The sequence below is a fragment of the Triticum aestivum genome, chromosome 3B (assembly GCF_018294505.1).
Source record: "Triticum aestivum cultivar Chinese Spring chromosome 3B, IWGSC CS RefSeq v2.1, whole genome shotgun sequence".
In the NCBI taxonomy this organism is placed as follows: Eukaryota; Viridiplantae; Streptophyta; class Magnoliopsida; order Poales; family Poaceae; genus Triticum; species Triticum aestivum.
Genome location: NC_057801.1, coordinates 372,023,411 through 372,042,992, shown reverse-complemented (window position 1 = coordinate 372,042,992; position 19,582 = coordinate 372,023,411). Strand labels below are relative to the sequence as shown.

The window sequence follows — 19,582 nt, the reverse complement described above, 5'->3', positions numbered from 1 at the left end:
GGTACCCGGAATAAGCGTCCAAGAAAGAAAGTCGCTCACATCCCGCAGTCGAGTCGACTATTTGGTCGATGCGGGGAAGAGGAAAATGATCTTTCGGGCAAGCCCAATTGACATGCTTGAAATTGATGCACATGCGAAGCGAATTGTCCTTTTTGGGGACCATAACGACATTGGCGAGCCACTCGGAGTGGTAAATCTCTCGGATAAACTCTGCTGCTAGGAGCCGAGCCACTTCTTCGCCAATGGCCTTCCTTTTCTGGATGGTGAACCATCGCAGGTGTTCCTTCACAGGTTTTGCCTTTGAATCGACTCGTAGGCGATGCTCAGCCAGTCCCATGGGTACACCCGGCATGTCAGAAGGTTTCCATGCAAAAAGCTCCCAGTTCTCACGGAGGAACTGGATGAGCGCTTCTTCCTATTTGGGGTCGAGTGTTGTGGAGATATGAGTCGGAGCAGCGTTAGGGTTGGTCGGGTGGATGTGAACGGGTTTTGTCTCACTAGACTACTGGAATGCTGATTCCGTAGCAGGCTTTTTGGCTCGCAACAAATCACTCGGGTCTGCATTCCTTTGGTGTTCCTGCCACTCTTCTGCCACCATCTGAGCATCGGCGATCTTTGAACCTTTCTGGAAGCACTCTTCTGCCTTCTTGCGGTTACCAGTGACAGTGATCACGCCTTTAGGGCCAGGCATCTTTAGTTTGAGGTTCACGTAACATGGTCGAGCCATAAAACGTGCATAAGCTGGCCTGCCCAGAATTGCATGATAGGCACTCTGGAAATCCACAACCTCAAATGTCAGCTTCTCTTTGCGGAAATTCTTTGAATCACCAAAAACTACGTCAAGAGCAATCTGGCCGAGTGATGCGGCCTTCTTGCCAGGGATGACTCCATAAAAACTCATGTTGCTTGTGCTCATCCTGGACATCAGAATGCCCATCCCTTTCAGCGTCTCAGCATACAGTATTTTCAAACAACTGCCGCCGTCCATCAACACTTTGGTCAGTCGAGTGCCTTCAACGACGGGGTCGACCACCAGCGCTTCCCTCCCAGGGGTGGCTATGTGCGTGGGGTGGTCAGATTGGTCGAATGTAATGGCAGTCTGAGACCACTTCAGGTAATTGGGTGTTGACAGAGCAGCCATATTTACCTCTCGGTTTATAACTTTTAGTCGGTTTTTGCTCTCAACATCGGCAAAAATCATCAACGTGGAATTGACCTGCGGATATTCCCCATCAATATCCTCCTTGTCCTCAACCTTGTCCGACTCTTTTTCTTTGTCCTTGGACTGCTTCCCTTGGAACTGCTGTATCAGGAGTCGACACTGTCGAGTGGTATGCTTCGGGTAGATGAAATTACCCTCTTCGTCTTTCTTGGTGTGGATGTGACATGGTAAATCCAACACGTCATTTCCTTCTTTATCTTTTACTTTCTTGGGGTTCCAAGGCCCTTGGATTTCCCTTTGAACTTTCCTTGGTTCAGGGCCAAGGCTTCTCCAGGAGCGGCTGGCTTGGCTTTACGCTTTTGCTTCCGACTGGAATTTCCGCCTCCGGTGTCCTGGGCGACTGACTTGTGCTTGCCGCTCCGGAGCCGATCCTCTTCCTCACCATTAGCATATTTGGTGGCAATTTCCATCATTCGGCTCAGAGACATGTCTTCGGTTCGACCGAATTTCAGACTTAGCTCTCTGTACTTTACGCCCTCCTTGAAGGCGCAAACTGCCTGGTGATCGGATACATTTTCTACTGTGTGATGCAGCGTGATCCATCTCTGGATGTAATCCCTCAGAGTCTCATTCGACTTCTGTACACAAGATTGCAGCTCTGTCAGTCCCGTCGGCCGCTTGCACGTTCCTTCGAACGTCCTGACAAACACTCGGGAGAGGTCCTCCCACGTGTAGATGTTGCTGGGTGTCAACTGATTCAGCCATGCCCTGGCTGACCCTTCCAACATGAGAGGCAGATGTTTCATGGCCACCTCATCATTTCCACCACCGATCTGAACAGCCACTCGGTAGTCCTCAAGCCAAGTATTGGGCTTGGACTCACCGTTGAACTTGCTGACTCCAGTCGCCAACCTGAAGTTGGGAGGAATCACCGCAGCTCTGATGGCTCTGCTGAAACACTCTGGTCCGGAGACGTGCACTCGGCTGCTGGTGGGTACATCTCTGTCATTACCCTCTCTGTGGGCTCTGTTCCGGTCGACCAGACCTTGAACGATGATGGATCTCGCATCAAAGCCTGGTTCCCTGGGGTCGACTGGGATTCTTCGCCCGCCACTGTACTGGCGTCTGTCATCCTGCTGCCGAGGCATATATGATCCACCCCTCCGGGGAGGAGTGGGCACTCGACGCCGATCGTTGCGATCAACTCGGTGATCATCCTGCTCATAGTTCCTGTACTGATCGTGTCGGTCACCATGCCCTTCACGCCTCAGGGTTGATCTGGGGCTATGAGCTGACTGGACAGTATTCACCGCCATGGACCTGCTATGAATCCTGTTCCGCGACTGCGACACAGCCGAATTCTGATCTCCTGCTGCCCGGAGCAAATCCCTGATCTGCATCAAGCCTCTGCCAGCCTCTGACTGGGAAGGCTGAATCGACTCTTCTATACGTGTTGCATCTGCCAAATTCTGGATTGGAGTGCGGTATACCTGAGTCGGAGGTTTAAAGAGTTGGCGTCGACTGGAGTCGGGAATCCGTTGCCGCGCGCGCTCATCGAGTGCCCGCTGAAGGTTCTCCAGTCGAGTGCGCTCAGCCAGGTTGGCCAAGCGCGTGTCCTCTAAGGCGCGAGCCTCATGGGTTTCTCCAACGATCGGAGTATGAAGTGCATCCACATTCCGGCGGCGAAACTCTTCCCTCTGCTGCGAGTCGAGGGGCTCGGGGCGGTACTCCTTATGGTCGTGCGACAGGTCGCCTCCCCCATTGCCTCCCTCGGCGCCAGGAAAGCCCGGGGGAACATGCGGTCCATTGACCATCAGGACCTCCGCCATTGGATCACTGCTGTCGCATTCAGATGCAGTCTCTGCGGAGCCAGTCGATAGGTCGAACAGGCCGTAGAGAGATTTATCAGGCTCGATCACCGTGACTTGGGCAATGGTCGACTGGCGAGCCACTTTGTGCCTCACCCACCACTGAAGCCTCAACCGACCGGAGCGCTTACGCCGGCGGGAAGCTGGGAGGGAGGATGACACGAAAACCGGCCAATACTGAGTCGAAGGCTGTCGCAGAAGGACGCCGCGGACGCATGCTCGAAAGTGCGTAGCTCCGCGGACCGGGAGCGCATCCACGTCGAGCGGAGCCTCCTGCAGCCAGGCAGAGTCATCGGGGATGAATGTGAGTGCACCGAGGCGGATCTCGTGGCCCTCAACCAAAACTCCACCTGAAACCATGATGATGGGAATCAAAAAGATTGCAACTTCTCCAACAAGTCGCTAAGACACCGGCCCCATGGTGGGCGCCAACTGTCGTGGTTCTAAGTCTGACAGTAGAATAGGGGGTAGGTATGGAGAGGCAAGATCCTAGCTATGGAGCAGTTGTGCACACAAGTGTTTTACGAGTTCAGGCCCTTCTCGGAGGAAGTAACAGCCCTACGTCTCAGAGCCCGGAGGCGGTCGACTGGATTATGTGTGTGAGAGTTACAGGGGTGCGAACCCTTCTACCAGTGGAGGGGGGTGGCTTATATAGAGGACGCCAAGACCCCAGCCAGCCCACGTAGCAGAGGGTTAAAGTACATTAAGGTCTGGCGTTACTGGTAACACCCTACATAAAGTGCCATCATGACCATTAAGACTACTTAATTACAGACCATTTGGATACAGAGTAGATCCTGAACTCCTGGTGGTCGAGTGAGTCTTCATGGTCGAGTGTCTTCAGGTTCGTCGAGTGTCTTCTAGTCTGTCGAGTGGAGTCCCTCTTGGTCGACTGGAAGAGGCTTCTTCTAAGAGATGTCCTTGGGGAGGGTACCATGGTCAGGTTCATGACCCTACCCTAGGTACATGACTTCATCAGGAGGCGCTCCCCCCTTTCCTTTGTCTCAAGTGGGGAGGAAGGCAGGAGGGGCTAGCCCTCCCTCCTTTCCTTCCCTATAGCCCATGGCCTAGAGGCTGGGCCCACCAGCCCCTTGTGGGCTGGTGTGCTTCCCTCGTTGGCCCAATAAACCCAATAACTCCCTGTGGCCTTCTCGGAACCCCTTTCGGTGATCCGATAAATATTTGATGCATTCTGAAACATTTTCGGTGACCAAATAGTATCGTCCTATATATCAATCTTTACCTCTGGACCATTCCAGAGCTCCTCGTCATGTACGCGATCTCATCCGGGACTCCGAGCAACATTCGTTCACCAACTCACATAACTCATATAATACTATATCGTCAACGAACGTTAAGCATGCGGACCCTACGGGTTCGAGAATGATGTAGACATGACCGGGACGCCTCTCCGGTCAATAACCAATAGCGGGACCTGGATGCCCATATTGGTTCATACATATTCCATGAAGATCTATATCGGTCGAACCTTCATGACAACATACTTATTTCCCTTTGTCTGTCGGTATGTTACTTGCCCGAGATTCGATTGTCGGTATCTCAATACCTTGTTCAATCTCGTTACCGGCAAGTCTGTTTACTCGTTTCGTAATACATCATCTCGTAACTAACTCCTTATTCAGTTTGCTTGCAAGCTTCTTGTGATGTTGTATTACCGAGAGGGCCCAGAGATACCTCTCCGTTACACAGAGTGACAAGTCCCAATCTCGATCCATGCCAACTCAACAAACACCTTTAAAGATACCTGTAGAGCATATTTATGATCACCCAGTTATGTTGTGATGTTTGATAGCACACAAGGTATTCCTCCGGTATTCGGGAGTTGCATGATACCACGGTCGAAGGAATATGTATTTGACATTAAGAAAGCAATAGCAATAAACTGAACGATCATATGCTATCCTAACGGATGGGTCTTGTCCATCACATCATTCTCCTAATGATGTGATCCCGTTATCAAATGACAACTCGTGTCTATGGTTAGGAAACCTTAACCATCTTTGATCAACGAGCTAGTTTAGTAGAGGCTCACTAGGTACACAGTATTTTTTTATGTATCCACACATGTATTTAAGTTTCTCGTCAATACAATTCTAGCATGAATAATAAACCTTTATCATTATTAAGGAAATATAATAATAACCATTTTATTATTGGCTCTAGGGCATATTTCCATCAGGATATGGGGAGGCTCGGACGCCCCTAGGGTCTCCACCACGTCGAACATGGCCCACGTTAGCCCACCATAACCCCACAAGCCCTATCCGCATCCTAGACGAAACACTAGCCACTCCACTCCGCCCGCAAGCTCTTGTTCTGCGATCTCCGGCCCTCTCCAGCATGGCGGGCAGCCTATCTGATTCCGAGATCTGATCCATTAACCTCGTCCCATGCGGGGAAAAGGAGGAGATGCCGGTTCACATGGCTCTCCACAAGTCCTAGGAGAAGTGCGTCCTACCGTGATCCGAGCCGATCTGGCTGGAATCCATTGCGTCATCCACCGGGGTTGGTGGCTCAAGGCACGTGACCACGACTTTGCCGGATGCAGCAACCACTGGATAGCAGCACAACCTCTTTGGTGGCGCCTTGATACGTCTCCGTCGTATCTATATTTTTTTTTGTTTCATGCCAATATTATTCAACTTTTACATACTTTTGGCAACTTTTTATATGATTTATTTGGACTAACTTACTTATCCAGTGCCCAGTGCCAGTTCCTGTTTGTTGCATGTTTTTGTTTCGCAGAAAATCCATATCAAACGAATTCCAAATGCAATAAAAATCTACGGAGAATTATTTTGGAATATTTGTGAATTTTAGGAGGTGGAATCAAAATAAACGGAGGCCCGAGGCCTCCACAACCCACCAAGGTGCGCCACCAGGGCCCAGGCACACCCTGGTGTATCGTGCCCTCCTCGAACGTCGCTTGGAGCTATACTTTGGGGCAAGGAAGCTTATATCTGTAAAAAAATAGTGTAAAAATCTCAGCACAATCAGAGTTACGGATCTCCAGGAATTTAAGAAATCGTGAATGGCCAGATCCGGAGAACGCGAAATGGAGGAGAACAGGGAGGGAGATTGTAACGCCCCGAGTGTCAAACTACATTAATATCCCCTAATGATTCCATGTCATCAAATTAAACCAAGCCAAATTACTACTTGATAAAAGTCAAAGCCTTTTTCAAATTTAGAATAAATTCAAAATAATATTTCTTCTAACATGAAATCTAAAATGTTCATCTTGTGGCAAATAATCACTTGTTAATATTGGTGGTGACCCAGCATTTTTGCAAAATGTTTAAGTGGCCTAAACTATTTGAAATAGTGGCTAAAATAATGTTTTAAATGCCTTTTTACTTTGTAAAAATACTAAAGTAAATTATTTAACTACTACACTTAACGTGACAGTAACCTAAATTATAATGGTATTTTAGGTGTAGTTGTTTTAATTTATAAAACAAATTTGGTTATAAAGGATTTTGACCAAACAGATGCTTTAAAAGAAAAACAAAAACAAAAAGGTAAAAGGAAAGGAAAAGGAGAGAGAGAGAGAGAACACCCCCACTGCCCCTGGGCCTTAGCCCACCCCAGCGAGCCGGCCCACCTTTTCCCCACGCGGTCGATTCCCTTCCTCACTGCTCCTCCGACCGGGGCGCGTCCCCGCCAGACCGGGCGCGCCGCCCCTTACTGCCACATCACCGGCGAGGGGATAAGGGTAGCCCCGACGCCTCGGGCTCCCTCCCCACTCACCCACTCCTCTCTCCCCATTGCTCTCCCCTCTTGTCTCGCTCGCTCCGCCCCTCCTCTCCTCGAGATCGGCGGCCCAAGCGCCATCACCGCCGTCCTCCACCATTGACATGGCCATCGGTGGCCCCGTGCCCGCAAACCGTGTCGGCCAGCTCCGCCATGGTCCGCCACGTCTCCTGGTGGCCCTATGTGGAGCCGAAGAGCCCTGCTGCTGCTGGATTCATCCTCGTCCCCATCTCCGGCCCCGCAGCAAACTCCGGTGACCCCGAGCTCCTCTGCGCTCCTAATCTTTCAAGGGCCTCTGTGTGAGCCGCTAGGTGAGCCGCCTCCCTCCTCTACCATCTAGATCTTCTAGCTCACGCGATAGCCGTTGCTCCTCTAGCACCCGCACACATCGCCGCTGACGAGCTCGCTACCATGGCCATCGCCACTGTCACGCGCGGCTGAGCCTCACATCGAGCTCTTGGAGCTCATGCAAGTCCAATGCCACCACTAGTGCGCCTCCCCGTGCAGTGCAGCTCCGGTTCCACCGACCCCCGACTCCGTCGTCCGCCAGCGACGACCTAGCGCTCGGCACCGGCCATTTCAGCTCGCGCTCGTGCCGTAGATCGACGCGGAAAGTTGTTCTCGTTCGAACGCGACCAACGGTCGTCGATTTGGTCGCCCGACGACGAAACCCGAGTCCCCCCCGCTTGCGCCGCCACGCGAAATGGTCGCCGGAGTAACTCTGGAACTGTCGTCGACGTGGCATGACAGGTGGGCCCCCTGAGACACTGACGCTGGGCCCCACGAGTCCCCATTGACTCGTTTGACCAGTCAACGTGCTGACTGGGCGTCTCTGTGACGCTAACGTGCGGGCCCTATAGCTTAATCATCTAATTAAAACATTTTAATAATTAAAACTAATTAGTGTAGTTAATTAGTCGATGACACGTGGGGCCTACCTGCTAAATAACTCTATTTAGTTAGTTTTAAAACTCTGTTAGCTCTGTGTCTATGACATGTGGGTCCCACTAGACGCACAGGTTATGTTTGACCTAGTCAGCGAGTCTGTTGACTGCTGACTGCTGATGCCATCTACATGCAATGCTGACATCATAAATCACTTCTGTAAATAAAAATAGTTTCAGAAAATATTTAAATCTTTAAAATTCCATAGAAAATAAACCGTAACTTGGATGAAAATGTTTTCTACATGAAAGGTGCTCAGAAAAATCCAATGAATCCGAATACGTGGTACGTTCATCTGTCACATGCCCCTGGCATGCTGAACATGGAACATTCCCCCTCCGGTCATCTGTCTGACACAGGTCCGGAACCGGGAAAACATTCCCGATTGAATTCCCCCTTCACCTATATTGTGCAGCACTTCGTTAGGTTGACCCTAGTTCTACTTTCCGTCATGTCATGCATATGATGCATTGTTTGCCTTATATTTATTGTTTCTTCCCCCTCTTATCTCCGGTAGACCCCAAGACCGATGTTGCCCCCGTGATCGACTACGTCTCCGACGGCCCTTCTTCCTTTGCAGCAGAGCTTCTAGCCAAGCCCCCCTTTTTTGACCATCCCGATATCGCCCATTCCATTCTCTCTTGCTTGCATTAGATTTTGCTATTGTAATTGATTGCTCCTATTCTGATGCATAGCCTGCTTTTGTACCTGATGTTGTACCTTACCTGCTTATCCTAAACTGCTTAGTATAGATTGGTTAGTGATCCATCAGAGACCCCCTCCTTGTCCCGACTGCCCCGCTGGATATCGAAAGACCCGATCAACGTGATCGAAGACCAGTCCCCGGCACCGCACATCACTTCCACCTTAGTTGCTCGACACTACTGGGTTACTATCGACTGCTGAGGGTGATACCTCATTAGCACTTCTGTTGCTAACTCTGTGGAGTAGTTACCAAGTCGTGGTCATCGAGGGTGATTCCTCCTTTTCCACTTCCGATAATGACGTTGTCGTGCAACACCTCAAGTGTGAACCTCGAGGGTGATTTCCTCTTACGTTCACCTTGATGTTTACATCAGGAGGGAATCCAACGAGGGTGATGCCTCGGGTTCCTTCTTGATGTGGTAGCCACACGGATTGCCTTTACATTACTATCATTACTGACTAACGTGGATAAAGACGGGTCGGCCCTGAGGGGTACCCGCGAGAGCATGTGATGCGAGTGATGTGGAGTCAGTTTGACCTGGAGGGTGCGCGCGAGATAACTACGTGGTGTAGTCGGGCATTCTTAGCCCTTGCCGCAAGCCCACAAGATGGGCCGACAGGGTCACATCGATCATGAGTCTCTACTCGTTACAGCGCACTCCTAATCCACTACGATTTGGATATTTGATCTGAGGGGCCTCTGGCCTGATAGCACTGACCATCATGTGACATAGTATGGGAGTTTTGCGTCGTATGCATCAACCAAAGCTTAATAGACGTCATGCGACCGAGCGGTGCGCGCCGGGTTGGACTACGTAAGTACCTGCCTTTTTTAAAGAGGTAGCTAGGTCTGCTCACCGGCCGCGTACGCAACGTGCAGGAGTGCAAAGGGCGATGGGCCCTAGACCCCTGTGCGCTTAGGACGTAGACCCGCGTGCTGACCTCTCTATTAAGCCTAGGTCGGGTTGCGGCGTATCGTTTGGCCGAGGCCGGGCATGACCCAGTAAAGTGTGTCCGACCAGAGTTAAGCAAGCAGGGTGGGTAAGTTGGTGCCACCTGCAAGGAAGAAAGATCTATCGACTGCCTATCGTACGGTAATGGACGCTCGGAGTTGTATCCCAATCGATGCAACTAGAACTGGATGCTGAGGCATGAAATGGATATGTGGCTCCGGGAGTCGAGGAAGGATCCCGGAGCGATGATACAACAACATAAATATTACTTATGTTTTACTAATCTACTCCCTCCTGTTGCTGCAAGACGGTGGGTTCCAGAAGATGCTAGTCTTTGATAGGCTAGGCCTTCCCCCCCTATTCTGGCATTCTGCAGTTCAGTCCACAGATACTACCCATTTCATTGATACCAATGCATATGTTGTGTAGATCCTTGCTTGCGAGTACTTTGGATGAGTACTCATGGTTTCTTTGCTTACCTTTTTCCACCTCTTTCCTTTCTTCTCGGATGATGCAACCAGATGGTGGAGCCCATGAGCGAGACGCCACCTTCGATGAAGACTACTACTACTAAACCGAGGGTGCCTACTACTACGTGGAGGCCGCCGACGACCAGGAGTAGGTAGGAGGCTCCCAGGCAAGAGGCCTTGCCTTTTCGATTGATGTTGCTTTTGTGCTAGCCTTCCTAAGGCAAACTTGTTTAACTTATGTTTGCATTTATTGCTTCCGCTAACCCGTTTGTATTCGAGCTTATGTATTCGAGCCCTCGAGGCCCCTGGCTTGTTATATAAAGCTTGTATTATTTTAATTTGTGTCTAGAGTTGTGTTGTGATATCTTCCCGTGAGTCCCTGATCTTGATCGTACACATTTGCGTGTATGATTAGTGTATGATTGAATTGGGGGTGTCACAAGTTGGTATCAGCGCCGACTGCCTGTAGGTAGCCCCTTACAACTCCTTGGCCGAAGTCGAGTCTAGTCACTACAAAACTTCTACTAACATGGTTGTGTGTCTTACGGGCCCACGTCGCCATTGGGTGGTACTAGGATCTTTTATTCCTCGTCTATACTCTGGGATTCTCATCTCTCTTCTATTCAGGTTAAATTATTTTGCTAAATTCTAACTTTAGGTTCTCGAAAATACTTTCTCCCGGAGTGCCCCTTCTGTCAAGATTGTCGCTTGCTGCACCAGAAGATTTCGAAGATACTCCCTGATGTTTCCCGAAACCATTGTGACCTTCGCCGTTGCAATTCCATATCACCGATAAACCCACTATTGATAACCACATACACTTTCCATTCATACAATCATTCCCCGTTGATCTTGTTATTACAAGATACCCTGTAATACTTTCAGGTATTTCGAGAATCCATTGTGCCTGCTGCATTGCAGCTCCTTTTCCGCATGAATACATGTATGAATAATTCCTCAAAATTACGGGGGATTCGTTCATCCCCAGTTGTTCATGTGCTTCACAAAAGTCTTCGAAATACCATTCGATCTTCTGAAAATCCTTAGCAGCCTATTGTTGTTGAAATTCTTGCTTGCTTGCATTATGGTTAATCCCATAAGTCTAGTAATCTTATTGGTAGCCTTTGTCCTTATCATCTTGGGTCCATTGATTCAATGTGTGCGAATGCCCGCAATCATCAGTTGATCATTATAAATTATCTTTCCGGCTCAGACGTCACTTTGAACAGGAGCTGGTTCTCGACCAATCAAATTGTCGTCGATTCTACCCCTAAGTCTGTTCAACTTATCCATCCTTTACCACAGCTTTTGCTTCTGATCCCTTGATTTGGAAATCATCATTCCTTTGCATTCAAGCTTGAATTAGTCAGTTGTTTCTATAGTCTGATCTCTTTGCATTCTTTCTTCTTCTGGTTGAGTACCAATGCTCACATCAGATCCCTTGTGGACCACCAGATCCTTTGTTGGATTTTGTCGGACAGTGTACTTCATATTTAATCACCTTGTGAGTTCTTTCCTAGATACAAAATGCCTCTAGTAAATTGTATTCTCTTCTTTTCTCAACCATGCTCTGCATTTGAGCTTGTGTAATTTACTCTTGAAGTTTGTGGTATATGTCCCTAATATGCCCCGATGGTTTGAACCTATGCCTTCCATAACATGTGAGAACCCAAAAGTCTTCACAGGTCATACCCTTCTGGTATTCCCCCAGTTAAACTTTCAAACTCTAAACATTTTGAACAGAGAGCAGTGACTGAGAAGTTGTGTATTGGAGAAGAGGGAGTCGACCTTGAACTTTGCGTTCATGCCCGTGGACACGATGCAGATCTTATCATGGAACCTTCTCGCAAAAATAAATTACCCCCCCCCCCCCCTTGTTATGAGTTCATCTTGTATCTGTGAGTTAAACCTTTGCAATTGTGGTTCCAACCATATTTTCTCCTTGATTCCCTTTCTCAGACAAGTTAAAGCACTTGTCTTCTGCTGATCAATACATCTCCGCAACCTCTATCTTTGATCTTTCTTCGAGTATCACCCTCCGGTATCTCGAGAATATCAAAGAACTGTGTTCCTTCCTATGAGTCTTCATCTAGTATTGCTTCTCACCGATTTCAGATTTCCCCGGGGTCCTGAGTTATTAGTCACTTGATAACACCAATAAGTGAATCGATTCCGCACTCCAATTCAATAAGTATAAGTAATTTTCATTGCTTACGAGTTAATTAATCCTTCAAGTCATTCCTATCCTGGCCGGCTATATCATTATCATGCTAAATTTTAACTGTGCCACCTGGTCCTTCTTCCCGGAGAAGAATTTTCGACGACGAGCTAAGCTTATGTCAATCTTCCTCGTCATACCATTTCTCCTTGAACAACAAGCTTGATTCTGAGTTTGTGCCATATTCGTGGTTCTAATAACATTTCGCTTCATCATTCCTTTGACTTGATGTCATCGCCGATTGATTACATCTTCATGAAATCTCTCGACAAATGTGTCATGGTCATCATCGACATTTTGAGCTCTTCCAGGATATCAATTCAATTCATGATGAGAAATACCATCCTTGCCCCTCGATGATTTATGTTATCATTAACAACATTCTTGCCTCCCCCCCCCCTCGACACAAACTTGTTCATATAAAATTTTGGAAACACATCATGTTGACATGTCGATGGATTGCTGCTTAACCCATCGGCCACCTCCTCATCTTTTCCCTCGTAAAATTGCATGATATGTTCTAAAAATTGCCCACGGATCCTTTGTGTTCCCAAGGTCCGACCTTTATCTGATGACCATGTTGATGCTACCCCGAAGCATGATTGTGGTACTCCAATTGTCAACAAGGACATTGGAAATGCAATGCTAAATATTTCTTGTCCACTTATCCAAACACTGTTGTATGGTTAACGCCCTGAATTTCCTCTCCCCTTTACCTAAACTAGATGACCCGTTGCGCCAATGGCGCAAAGGCATTGGCGCAAAGGCCGAGTGTAAGCCAGGTATTGAAAGAGTGTGCATTAAAATATGTAAACACAAAATAGAACATATGAAAATAAGTACAAATTGATGATACATGTTTTACATAAGATCCAAAATGATGCCAAATATAAAAGTGTCAGCATGTACTTATAGTAATAGTAAGTCAGGTAGCAAAGGATTCTTGTGATCTGCTTAGATTGGATAGATAATCATGCAGAGGCCTTTGGAGGTGCACTTCAAGGCGAAAGCATATATTTCTTTCATCTTGGCTGTTTGAAAAGCATAGCATACAGCGGTCTAAGCAGGAAATAACCAATACTTAAATGCATTGGATGGTATTAGGTGATTACATAAGATCAAAAAGAATGATAAACATAGAAGTCTTGGTAGGCATCTACACTGATGCTAAGTTATATAACAAAGGGCTCTTGCGACTTGCTTATATTGAGTAGACAATCAGGCGCGGTTCCATTGGAAGTGCATTTGAAGGCGAAAGCATATGCTTGTCCTTTGTTCATGTGCCTTGGCAACCTGGCTCTAGACAACATCTTCTTCGAGACAGAATGCAAACTCTTCAGCCCTTTCTATGCTTCATATGTTATCCAGCAGAACATCGACATCATGCACATTTAAGTTGAACTTCTTGAATAAGGCAAAAGCCTCCTCATATAGTTGTGCTTCAACAGCTAGTTCTCCAATGGCAGGACCATGAAAGTTGTCTAGTCGGTTAACATAGTCCATGACCCTCGATGAGTCCGCCTTGATGGCTGTCAAGATGAGAAGATTCTGAAGATTGAAGTTTCCACTGAACGCTGAATTCTGAAGGCAAGAAGTTCGATCAGTTCATGAGGAAGGTCATCTATCATGAAAGCCTTAACAACAGCAGAAACTTGCTCAAGACTCTTGCTTTGGGGCAATGCAGTAGAAACCACTTGGTCAATGAACTGCCTTCTATATTCGTTATCAATATTCGTTGGCATGAATAGGCGCACCATACAAACCGTCGGATTGCATCAAGATTAGTGGAAGTAATTTCTCTACTACCATAGTAAATAAATTTTTGAATTCAGATTATCTATCCGCTAAGACTGGGGAGCAATTAGAGGCCATTTGATTTGTTCCACATAGTACCCAACCAATAAACCTACACACATGGACTATTACATGGCTTTTACTTAATCATTCCAACTAACATAAAAGACTTCATGAAATAAGTAAATGTCACTCATAAACATGATTTGAAGGCGTGACTTGTACCAACTATTTCATGCTGATGTATAGGAAAAGAATATAAATGCTTATCCATGTGTATCATCCATGGGCTATTCGAAGATGAGGATGACTATGCATCAGTTGCACAATCATGTGTCTTCCGCTTCTTGTTTGAATCGTACATAATCTAGAGCTAGCTTATAAAATTGGTTTGATTACTATGGCTTAAAAAATCTAGAGCTAGCTTATAAACACGTGGGGGTAATAGGGCACTTTACATTCCTATTTTCTTTTCTCTGTATATGTACACTCTTTCACAATCTATTTGTTTGCTACAGGTCTTGCATCGTCTACTAGTAATTTATCTCGACAACCTGCTCAGCTTAATTCTCAATCTATAACCACCAAAATATGCAGTTCTTTACCTTCGCTGAATAGACAAAGGCAGTGGCCACCCTTTTGAGTATTGTTGTTCTTAAAGAATTAATCCAGCAGCAAAAGAAACAATTGAAATGACATGCACTAAAATGACCATTACAGAAATCAAGGATATGACATGCATTTCAGCAAGCAATTATTGAACATATAAGGAACTATTTTGTTATGCCGGGAGGTGATCACATAAAAGGCATGTCATTACCTATACCATAGAAATTTGGGAATGCATGATACATATTGATATCCCTAGACCTGCCACTGTTGTATTCTTCTCCTTCCATGCCACCTTCACTTGCCTGTAGCAATTCTGTGCAACTCTTACATGTATAACCCTCTATATTTTTCTTTATTCTCTAATCATCATGCATGTCCTCAAGTAAATTGCTTGCTCCACTGGTTGTTTATATTGTGGGAAGAAAAATCCATCTGATTATATTTAATATTCTAATGTCCTTCATTACCCAGGTGTTATCTAACAAGGTAAAATGTTCTCCGAATGAGAATGGCCAACAGAATGATAGTCTTAGCACTGAAGCACGCATCGGGATAAGGTTTGGGGTTGAGGAGTAAGTTTTCTCTTGTCAACCTGTCACACGGTAATCTCTATTCCCTGCATCTAGGACTGCTACTAGAACATGTCGTTCCAAGTTACAACAATGATCTTTCTACTCATGGGTAGTCCTTCTTTATGCTGATGAATTTTGATGCATATTGTGTTCAGACAATAAGGCCTCCTCGGGCATTAAGAAAGTACAATCAGGTAGCAGTGGACGTGATCCATTCAAAACAAGTAATATCTCTAAATTATTGCACTAGAATGCATGCATAGTAAATACCATGACCTTACAATTTTACATTTGGTCCCTTCTCCTTTCCTTAGGAACTTGGCAGAAGCTATACATATGCAAATAGAGGTTCAAACACAGCTCCATGAACAACTATAGGTGCCTTCTCTGTTTCTGTTTTCAAGCTCTAATTGGATGATGTTGTTGTTGGCGTATATTTTTTATAGTAGGGGCATTCTTTTTCTAGCTTCACAATAACTACTGCCCTTTGTGTGGCTATGAACCCAAATCCATATTTAAATCGCGATTCTTACAACCTTGGGCCAGTAAAAAAATAGAATGTTCACTTTCGAAAATTGCTTGATCTACTCATGCTCAAGTTCTCCCTCCATTCCTAAATATAAATTCTTTTAGATATTCTACTATGCAGGCTACATTTGGATGTATATAGATGTTTTTTAGAGTATAGGTTCACTCGTTTTGCTTCATATGTAGTTTATAGTGAAATCTTTTAAAAGACTTACATTTAGGAACAAAGGGAGTATAATTTATGTAAACAGAATAGGGTGTGTGTTCTAGACATATATAGGCTTGATATAATAAAATTATGGAAATGATAGTTGCATCAACATATTGCAATTCACAAAAAAACATCAGTATGCAAAGCATAGGTCTTATATTTTCGGCTACGTAAATTATGCTATATGTCAACCAAAATCAAGCGAGCTAACATTGGTGCAAACTTGGCTCATTTACAACCTGAGTTGCAAATTAAATAGACTCATATGTTCTACTAACTAGAAGAACGCCCGTGCGTTGCAACAGGGCCACATTAACTTTAAGAGTTCAATATTACGACATTGGCGACCTTTTTTACCATCAAATCCTCACCCACACACTCTCCTCCCCTCCCTCTTCCTCTCTCTCTCTCTCTCTCTCTCTCTCTCTCTAACACACACACACGTAGCCTATTCTCCCCGTCAATAAGACTTACTCAATTGGCAATAATGTGTGCACTTGTGGTGAGCTTGACTGAACTAATGGATAGTGTGATATATTTCCCAATCATTTAACAATGAAATTTCAGAAATGGGAAGATTATGTAACACCTCAAGTTGTTAGCTACAGTGACCTCCCCCTAATGATGCCATGTCATCAGGCTTGCTAAGCCAAACTGCCACTTGATAAAAATCAAAGCCCAATTCAAATTTAAAACAAAGTCAAATAAATTATTTTGTCAAACAGTAAAACTAAAATGTTCACCATATTCTATAAATTCCACCTAAAAATATTGTGCTCGAATTGTATGCATAGTTTCACAATTAAGAAAATCCATTTAGTTGATATAAGAATAAATAGAAAACGGTGTTAAAAAGGAGAAACGGATTAGAATACATTAAAAACCAAAAGGACGATGAAAAAGGGGATTCCCCCTACCCCCCCGGGCCTTGCCACCGAACCGGCCTAGTGGTCCAGTCCCCGCACGGTCGTCTTCTTATGTTCCCCGAGCCCGTCACTACAGAGCCGGGCTCCCGCCCGACCACCTCGTCGGCATCAAAGGGGAATGGATAAGGGTGACGCACTGCCTCCCCTGCCCCCATGGCCTCACTCCTCTTGAACGCCCCCTCTCAGATCCACTTCTCCTCCTCGCTCGCTCGATCCCGGTGACCGACCCCGTCCACAAGGCCACTGCCCTCCCTGCTGTCTAGGAGCTTGTCGAGGAGCTCCGAATGCCTCCGCTACTTCGTCTGCGCCAATGAGATCAAGTCCAGCACCCCAGATCGACGTCGTTGTCGTCTTCCTCAACCTTCGGCCACCACGACATTGTCGTTCGGTCCGCGCCGCCCCGAGCTCCCCAGTCTTCCCCCAGGGTGCCATTGACAACACCGTGAACTCCTCTTGCCTTCCCCAGTTTCCCCTCTCGTTTGCTCTCGTTAGGTATTTCGCCGTGGCCAAGAACCGCCGTCTGCCATGGCCATTGCAGGGGTAGCCACTGAGCTCCTCGGATTGACCCCGTGGCACATGCCCGCTCCTATGCGCGCCCATGCCTGAGCCTTCAGCTCTTCTTCCGCGCCCGCGGGGCCACTCCCTCTCTGGCTCTTCATGCCCACGCACGTGTCACACCGCGTCCGTCGCGCCCGTCGTTGCCATCACGCTCGCCACAGCCATCGCACCACTTTGCCCCATGCGATGCACACCCTGGCCGCGCGTCACACTCTCGCTGGTTGCGCTCGCCCTGTCTACTGCCGCCTATCCCTTCGCTCGCCCCCTGTCACACCCCTGCCTCGCGCCGCCTCCTGTCGCGGCCATCTTCTGCCGGCCGCCCCCTCAGCCACGCCAGCCACATCTCTGCCCTCCACCGTCGGCCGCTCGCCTCGCCTGCTGCGTGCTTCTTCTTGCTACTATGTGCTGCTCTACCACTGGTACGCTATTGCGCCATGCCCTCGACACCGCCGTGGACAAACGTGGCGGAAGGATTGTCAATGGAGTACGAGGAGGAGGTGGCGGAGAAGGTGTGGAGATGCAAGAGGTCTAGGGTGGCGTCAGCTGCTGTGGTGGAGGTGATTATGCGAGAAGGAGCCGGAGCGGAAGGAGAGGTCACGATTGGAAAGAATCGCAAAAAAAATCATAACCCGGAGATCTCATTCCAAAAAATGCTAATATCGATGGAGGGGTGATTTCCTTCAATAGGTGGAAAACATAGGAAATATTGGATGTTATCAACGAAAGGTAAAAATTTAGGAAAGTTAGGATTTTGAACTGATTTCTATGCAAATGGGGTTTTATTGTTTGGTAACATGATATCGGTACCTGCCCGTTTGTGACGTGTCTGATTAGGAGGAAAGTTTGTGACGTGTCTGTTATTTGTTTCCTAAAACAAATTTCACTAATGAGAGAAATCGATTGATTTAGATAAGTTAGGAAAGCTAGATTCAAATCTATTATTTGTTTCATAAAATTTGTTATTTGTTTCCTAAGACAAATTGAACCAATAAAAGGAATCGATTGATATGAATAATTTAAGGAAGTTAGATCCGTGATTTGTTATACGTTAGGAAAGTCCTGGTTGTAATAAAGAGTGAAGAGAAAAATAAACCGATGGACCAGGATGGGAGGGGGTGGTGGAAGGAGAGACAAAAAAACTCAGCAAAAATAAACCGTGGAGACTATTCACCAACTGCTTCATTAGGAGTCAATAATCTCCGGTGTAGCTAGAAGACGAGTCGCTGTGAGTGGCTTCGACTCGAGCTCTTTTGGCAGCCCTACCGCTAGTGATGGCGACGCTGTTTATGATGTCCCCTACAACAGAAGGGCAGCTGGATATGAGGTGCTTGAATCCATCTGTCTCTTGGATGTCACTGAGCACACATTGAGAGGACAGGAATCCAAGGCATGCACGCTTGAGTTCCACGCATTGGTGCTGCTCCGCTAAGGCAAGTGTGGTGGCAACTGTGTGCACGTCGATGCTCTCGCATAGCATTTGTTCACACATTGTCGTGAGCCTATCCAGCCCTTACCGATCCACGGCAACAAACAAGTGTTGCAATGGCACATTCTTGTCTACACCTCCATTATATGGGAAGGTATCCGTGTAGATGAAGTGAAGAAGCGCCTAGAAGATGACGGGCTCCATGTCATCGACCTTGATGTGTCCACTAGGGTTCTCCTCCATTCCACTAGAAAGCTCCGCCTTGAACACCGGCGATCGTGCAGTCAGCATGCATCTATGAGCGTGGAACAACTGGTCGCCCACGCTGAATGTCACATCTGTGCCTTCCCTGCCCTCCAGCATGTCTGCCAGGTGGTCGTGGAGGTTCGACCGGGGGATGACGATGGCGCTCTGGTCCTCCGTGTGTTGCGTGATGACGGTCAAGACACACCTGATTGTGAAGCATTAATCGAAGTATAATCAAATTTTTGACAAATCTCATGGGACTATTTCATCTATCTACTAAACCTATAATACTAGCCCATGCAAACTTTTACATTTTTTTATCCTGTTAAGATTGATTTCTACTTTAAGATTAAAAATGTCAAAAAGAATTTAAAACTTAAAACATAACAAATGCGATATGAAAAATCTTATAATTTGAAATCATCTTTAATATGAAGTTTGCACTGGAGATCCATATCGAATTAACTAACCAAGCTAAGCTGAGAATATTTATTTCGGGCACAAACATCGAACTGGTCGCATGGTAGTAACACCATCTGCACTACCAAGTCAATCTAAATCCCAAAACACGCCCTTAAAAACTAAGAAAATGAAGAAAAAAATCAGACACCGCC

General features: G+C 46.7%; 1 pseudogene; it reads right to left on the bottom strand.

Annotated features, from left to right (window-relative positions):
- Positions 1–18,485: 18,485 nt before the first annotated feature.
- LOC123067505 (BTB/POZ and MATH domain-containing protein 3-like) lies at positions 18,486–19,181 on the bottom strand (annotated as a pseudogene).
- Between the last annotated feature and the right edge of the window lie 401 nt (positions 19,182–19,582).